Source organism: Equus caballus, chromosome 10 (genome assembly GCF_041296265.1).
Source record: "Equus caballus isolate H_3958 breed thoroughbred chromosome 10, TB-T2T, whole genome shotgun sequence".
Classification (NCBI taxonomy): domain Eukaryota; kingdom Metazoa; phylum Chordata; class Mammalia; order Perissodactyla; family Equidae; genus Equus; species Equus caballus.
Genome location: NC_091693.1, coordinates 18,653,023 through 18,660,188, shown reverse-complemented (window position 1 = coordinate 18,660,188; position 7,166 = coordinate 18,653,023). Strand labels below are relative to the sequence as shown.

The 7,166-nt window shown below is 49.0% G+C and overlaps 1 protein-coding gene across 7 annotated transcripts in view; it reads left to right on the top strand.

Annotated features, from left to right (window-relative positions):
• LIG1 (DNA ligase 1) overlaps positions 1-7,166 on the top strand; it is a 49,088-nt gene that overhangs the window by 778 nt on the left and 41,144 nt on the right. Inside the window, exon 1 of one of the 7 annotated variants that reach the window (XM_070223113.1) lies at positions 563-712. The exons of 4 other annotated variants lie outside the window; for them this stretch is intronic. The gene's annotated coding sequence lies outside the window, so the exon portion shown is untranslated. Of the gene's footprint in view, positions 1-562; positions 713-7,166 lie in introns of those variants that run through there. 2 more of the 7 variants (XR_011421936.1, XM_070223112.1) reach the window with 2 other exon arrangements.

Genomic DNA, 7,166 nt, shown 5'->3' with positions numbered 1-7,166 from the left:
GGCGTGACCATAGAGGCATGAGGGGCGGTCTGGGAAAGGCTGTGGATGGGCGGGGTTATGTGGAAATTGGAAGGGCTGGGGGCGGGGCCTCCTGGAAGGGGGCGTGGCCATGGAGGGATGAGGGGCGGTCAGGGAAAGGCTGTGGATGGGCGGGGCTATCCGGATATTGGAAGGGCTGGGGGCGGAGCCATAGAGGGATGAAGGGCGGTCAGGGAAAGGCTATGGATGGGCGGGGCTATCCGGATATTGGAGGGGTTGGGGGAAGCGGGGCCACCTGGAAGGGGTGGGGCCATAGAGGGATGAAGAGCGGTCAGGGAAAGGCTGTGGATGGGCGGGGCTATCCGGATATTGGAAGGACTGGGGGCGGGGCCATAGAGGGATGAAGGGCGGTCAGGGAAAGGCTGTGGATGGGCGGGGCTATCCGGATATTGGAAGGGCTGGGGAGGCGGGGCCACCTGGAAGGGGTGGGGCCATAGAGGGATGAAGGGCGGTCAGGGAAAGGCGGTGGATGGGCGGGGCTATCCGGAAATCGGAAGGGTTGGAGGAGACGGGGCACCTGGAAGGGGTGGGGCCTGGAAGAGTTTAATAGTGGGCAGGCCAGGCCAAAGGTTGAAGGAGAGGTTGGCTTTAAGGGATGGGCCCGGCTGGATAGAGTAGGGGCCAGGGAGAGGTCAATGGTCACGTCCAAGTCTAGGCAAAGACCTCATGAAAGGTAGGGAACCTCCTGGATACGGTGAGGTTTGGCTTTGTGTATGGCTGATGAGGGGGCGGGCGGGCTGGGCAGCAAGAAGGGGTCGGGCCACAGAGGAGGTTTCATCTCATCTTAGGATCCCCCTGGGAACTCGCTAGGCCTGTGATTTCCCCCTCCATTCGCAGAGACTCGGTTCTGGAGGTCTGGGAGTGGGCTATATTTTATACAGGAATCCCACGTGGTTCTCAGAACTGGCAGCTCTGTTTTCTGGCATCCATCGTTGACCACCCGCGTGGCCCCGGGTGACGCTCTTTTCCTCTCCCGTCTCAGCTTCCTCGGTTGTGTTTGGAGGGTGCTGAGCTGTTTTAAGCCTCCGAGGTTGAGGGAGAGTAGTGTGTTTAGGGAAAAGCCGTGAGATATTTCGCAGGAGTGGGGTGTGCCCAGGAGAACAGACAGGTCAGGGGATGTGAGCTTTTAGTAACTAGAAGAAATGCGGACTTGGGCCTTCTGGCCTGTCATCCTCCAACTGTTCTCTGCTACAGGCCCGGCCCTTTCCATTGCTCCTTGTCCACAGGGCCTCCAGGTTTTGAAAGATCCTGCTTATAAACCCTCATTTCTTCAGTAATGATGTTTTGTTACCCCAATTTTTAGTAATCAAAGGCGTGCGTATAAGCCAGGGCATTCAGTGCCAGGCACTGTTTTAGGTCCTGTGGCCTTATCACTGAACAAAACAGACAAAATCCCTTTCTTTGTGAAACTTAACATTTTAGCCCTGGCTGCTTAAGGCAGTAGCCACCAGCCACATGTGCTATTTAATTTTAAGTTAATTAGCTATTTAAATTTAAATTAATTCGAAACAAATGAAAAACCCAGCTCTGCAGTCTCACTAGCTGCATTTCAAATGCTCCGAACAGCATATGGCCAGAGCTGCCTTTTTGGACAATGCAGAGATAGAACGTTTCTATCATGCAGAAAGTTCTGTTACGAGCACTGATCTAGAGAGTGAAACGAATTCTAATTTGTAAGGTCAGATTGTGCAAAACGCTGTGAAGAAAAAGAGTGAAAGGATAGTACACCGGGCCAAGCTGCCAGCAGCCAGCCCCGAGCTCCCATCAGTGGAGTGGCGAGAGGTGTTGACTGTGGGTTATCTTTTGAAGGGAGCGCCGTCGGGGGTTATTAGTAGCTGAGTTTGGGGTGTGAGAGAAAGAGATGAAGCAGTGGTAACTCCAAGGTTTCTTTTTTTTAATATTTAAGAAAAATCTTCCATATAGTAAAATTTACTCTTTTGGGTGTATAGTTCTGTAAATTTTGAAACATGAGTTTTGTAACTATCACCACACTCCAAATACAGAAAAGCTCCATCACCCGGAAACATGATTCCTGTGCTCCCTTTTGTAGTCAGCGCTTCCCCCTGGCACCCATTGCTCCCTCTTCATCCTGGCCCAGTATCAGTGGATCATTCTTACTTACTGCTGATAAGTGCAAACAGATTTTAGTACATCCTACAGTGGAGTACTGTTCAGCAACGAAAAGCGTTGTTTGGTGTCCCGCAGCTTGTGTATCCATTCACCCAGGGAAGGACATGTGGGTTTGCAGTTTTTGGTGATTATGAACAGACCTGCTGCTGTAAACATTCGCTGACAGGTTTTTGTGTGGACATAGGGTTTCACATGTAGGGGAAGTACCTAGGAGTGGGGTGGCTGGGTCTTAGGATCAGTGTATGCTTAACCGTTTGAGAAACTGCCAGACTTTTCCAAAAGTGACTGTACCGTTTTGCATTCCCACCAGAAGTGTATGAGAGTTCCGGCTCCTCCACGTCCTCACCAGCACTTGATATTGTCAGTTTTGTTTCTTTAATACTTAAAAAGTAGGTGTATAGAGGATTCCGAGCACCTGGGCAATTGGGTGAAAAAAGCTACCAATGCTGACATGGGGAACATTAGAGGGGGAATAAAACTGTGTGTGTGTGTGCGTCATCCAAGAGTTTGGTTTTGGTCCCACTGAGTTTGAGATGTTGGTTAGACACTCAGATGGAGATAGCAGCATAGAAAACTAGAAACGTGAGTCCTTGAATTTGAGGGGAAGTCACAGCTAAGTTAGACATTGTGGGGTCATCACCACAGAGTACGTTAAAGCCCTCACTGGATGAGCTCCCCTGGACAGAGAGGAGGCATAGGATGGGGCCTGGACACCGCACAGCTGGAAGGTGACTGGCTGTATTAGTTTTTGGTTGCTGCTGTAACAAATCGCCACCAACTGAGTGGCTTAAAGCAGCACAGATTTTATTCTTGGACAGTTCTGGAGGCCAGGAGTCTAAAATTGGTTTCACAGGGCTGAAATCAGGGTGTTGGCAGGGCTTTGTGCCTTGTGGGGGCTTCAGGGGAGAATCATTGCCTTGCTTTTTCCAGCTTTTAGAGGCCACTTGCATTCCTTGGCTCGTAGCCCCTTCCTCCACCTTCAAACCAGCATCTTCAAATCTCTGACTCTGACCTGCTCCTTCCCCTTGCAAGGACTGCTTTTCATCACTTATAAATGACTACATTGCACCCAGCTGAGTAATCCGGGATGCTCTCCCCATCTCAAAATCCTTAATCACGTGTGCTAAGTTCCTTCTGCTGTGTAAAGTAACATCTTCACAGGTCCAGGATTAGGATGTAGACATTTTTGGGGGCCCTTATTCTGCTCACCACAGTTGCTTTGGATGAACCATCAAAGGAGTCCAGGAAATAGTGGACACTGAGGTAGGAGGGAAACCATGAGAGTGTGGTATGAAAAAAGTATTTCAAAGGAACAAGGAGTCAGATGTTTCAAATGCTGCTGATGGGCCAAGTAAGATGAGGAATAAGAAATGACTTTTGGAGCCAGCCCTGGTGTCCTAGTGGTTAAGTTCAGTATGTTCCACTTCAGCAGCTCTGGTTCAGGTCCCCGGGCACAGACCTACAGCACTCATCTCTCAGTGGCCATGCTGTGGCGGTCTCCCACTAACAAAAAGAGGAAGATTGGCAACAGGTTTTAGCTCAGGGAAAATCTTCCTCAGCAAAAAAAAAAAAAAAAAAAAAGAAAGAAAGAAACGGCTTTTGGATTTAGCACCTGGGGAGGTCCTCGATTGCCTTGATGAGTGGGGGTCAGCAGAGTGATGTGGGAAAACTTGAAATGGAGGGTTCAAGAGGGGATGGGAGGAGAGAGACTGGAGATGGTGCCTTGTGACAGATGGTGCCTTGTGACAGTTCTTTCTATGACTTCTCTGAAGAGGGGAGCAGGGAAATGGGGCACTAAGTGCAGGGCGTGTGGGGTCCAGGAAGGGTTGTTTGTCTTTTTTTAAGATGGGAGAAATTACAGCAGATTTGTAAACTGACGGGAATGATCAAGTAGAGAGAAAAGTTGCTGAGGCAGGAGAGAAAGGAGAGGCTTGCTAGAGGATCGAGCTTGAGGAGGTGAGGGGGCAGGAGGTGTGGTGTGCAGGCGAAGGGGCTGGCCTGAAATGGGAGCACAAATGGGCGGTCCGCAGTAACCGGCGGTGGGAAGGCAGCACATGGGCGCAGGCGCAGTTGTGTGGCGAGCGGTGGGGGAGCTTGTCTTTCTCCTGACCACTCTCACTTCCTTGGCAGAGCGTGAGGGTGGAGGAGATGTTGGCAGTTGAGAAGCAGCTTGAAACAAGGTCTGGGAGACCAGGAGATTTGAATGGGGTAGAGAAATGGAGCAGCTTGTCTGGCAGCACGAAGGGCCCCGGGGACCAGTGCTCCTCAGCTCTGCGGGTCCAGGCACAGGGTAGGTGGACAGTTGGGTTTGATCAGCACTGGGTTTTGCTGGGTGAGAGACGAAATGGGGAGGCAGGAGCACGAGAGCAAGCATAGATGATAATGGTGCAGCGGAACAGTAGGAAAGGAAGGGCGGATGTGATGGGGACAGGGACAGTGAAAAGAGGGACGACTGACCGACGGGCATGTAGACCCAGGGAGGACTGAGGACCTTTTGGGGTTGGGTTCCTAGAGGAAGTAGGGGAGGTGTTTGGAGGATGGGCTGTTTGAAATTGAGATACATATGTGGGTATCATCAGTGTGTAAATGGGCCTTAACGCCAGGGCGCTGAGCCCCAGCTTCAAATCCAGAGGTTGCATTTTAGACGAGTTTGTTAATTGGTGTATTGGTTCCTCCCTTGTTTATTACCCTCTTCCTGTGTCTATCATTTGTTGGAGCACTGAGTCCTATTTCATCCTTATTTCTAAGGGACCCCTGAGCTTCTTCAAGGCAGACGCTGGGTTTCCTTTCCTGCTTGGCCCCAGAAACCCAGAAGTCTTGGGAGCCGTGCGTTCAGTGAATCCTGTGCGAGGATGCTCTGTTCTTTCCTGTGTGGAGATGAACCCAGGGGCTCCCTGACTGGTTGAGAAGAAGAGATCCCGACTTTTACAATTAATTCACTTTTACAGGATAGACTAGAACTTTCTAAAGTGAGGGGTTCTTCCCGATGCTTGAAGTTTTCGAAGGGGAAAGGGGCTGGATCATCTACTACATTATTACTTTTCCTGGATTCTGAGCGTTGAGCTGTATACTGAAATTATATTTTTATTCCTAATTTTAGGTTACTTTTTCTTCTTTGACACTTAGGAAAATTTTCAAACTTACAGAAAAATTGAGCAACTAGGATAATAATATGCCGTGACCTTGATTTTACAGCTGACATTTTGCTGTGTTTGCCTCAGCTGGTTTTCTGAAAAAACATTTCATATTTGGTATAGAAGTTTCAGACATACTGAGAAGTAGAGAGTAGCATAATGAACCCTGTTCCCCCATTACCCATCCCCAGAAATTATCAAAATGTGTCTGTATTCTCCTTCCTTCCCCCTCAAAAAAACCCTGAATTATTTGAAAGCAAATTTCAGGCATTTGTTGAAAGATTCTAAGTCATTTACAGACATCGTGACCGTTTGTGCCTATTTATTTCGGCATGCTTCGTTAAGCCATAAAGGTGCTTTCTGATATGTATTTCACACCTAACAAAATTAGCGGAATCACCGAAGGGCATTTGGGGTGGTGTGTGGCTAACTGTCATAATAAAGTCCGTCCCTGTGCGTTCCCCTCCAGTTTGCTTTAAGGAGAGAGGCTCAGTGTGGTGCCGGGGTGTCTCCAGCACTTGGCTGCCCACCACTTGGAGCAAACGGAGAGCAGCGGGTCTGGGCTCACAGCCCTCAGCAGCCAACGCTTTTGAACTAGAATTTAATGATCCGGTTTTGTTCTTTTTATTAATTTTTGCGGCTGTCTCCTCCTTGGGACGAGCGATGCTGTTCTTCTGTCTGTGGGGGTGCAGAGTGCCTGGAATCTGGATTTGAATCCCCCCTCTGCCACTTAGGAGCTCTGTGCTTCAGGGAAGGGATTTCACCTGTCTGTGCCTCAGTTTCCTCACCAGTGAATTGGGGTGAGAAATTGAAAATGCTTCATCGGGTTGTTGGGAGGCGCGGAGTGACATTACTGTTGTTACAGTTGTTATCCCAACAGCCCCAAGGGCTGGGGGCCACCTCCGTCTTCCTCAGTCCCGATACAGAAGGACCCCTGCCTTCCATACCCTCAGAATAGTTAGTAGTTAAGGGCATGCACTCTGGAGCCAGACATCTGGCTTTGGATCTTGACTGCAACTCATTAGGCTTTGTGACCTCAAGCCAATTACTTGACCTCTCTATGCCTCCCTGGCCTCATTTGTAAAATCGGTACAATAATGAATTCTAACAGGTTATATGCGAATTAATTCATCTAAAGCACTTGGAATAGTACCTGGCATCTAGTAAGTGCTCCAGTTAATAAAAAAGTTGAATCTTTTACAGAAAAAATATTAAGCGAAAAAAAAATTCAAGTCTTACGTAGATATGGCAGATATTGTGAAGGTAGTGTGAAGGAGGTCTGAAGTTGGGGAAACAGTTTTTGGAGGAGGTGGAGGTGAATCAGGCACAGCCCCATCGCTCCGGAGCTCCGAATCTGGCTCGAAAGAGACACTCAGAACACAGTCACAAGAGCACAGGGTGGCATAGTCCGTGTGTCCAGCGCTCAGAGCAGGCGGAAGGGGACTGGCTGTGGGGGAGCCCAGGGCATTCCCTGGAGGGAAGAGCCTGGAGGAAGGGAGGGGCTGGGAAATAAAATCAGAAAAGTTATGTGGAGCCTAGATTTATTATTTTTTAGAAAATTTAACAGGTAATAAATATGCATGGTTCAAAATAAAGTCAGGATGGAGGTGTACCGTGACAGGTCTGGCTCACGCCCCGCCGCCTCGTCTGCTCCCAGCCCCTTTTGCTGGTTTCTTGATTCTCTTCCTAGAGCTGCCTTTTGCAAATAGGAGCAATACTGCTGAGTACGTATGTTCTTATTTCCCGTCTTAGAAAATCGGTAGCAAGTTATACACACCATTCTGTCTCCTTTCTTGTTGGTTATTATTTAAAATTTTACCTCATATGCCCAGAAGTTCTTTCCGTATCAGTACATAGAGCATC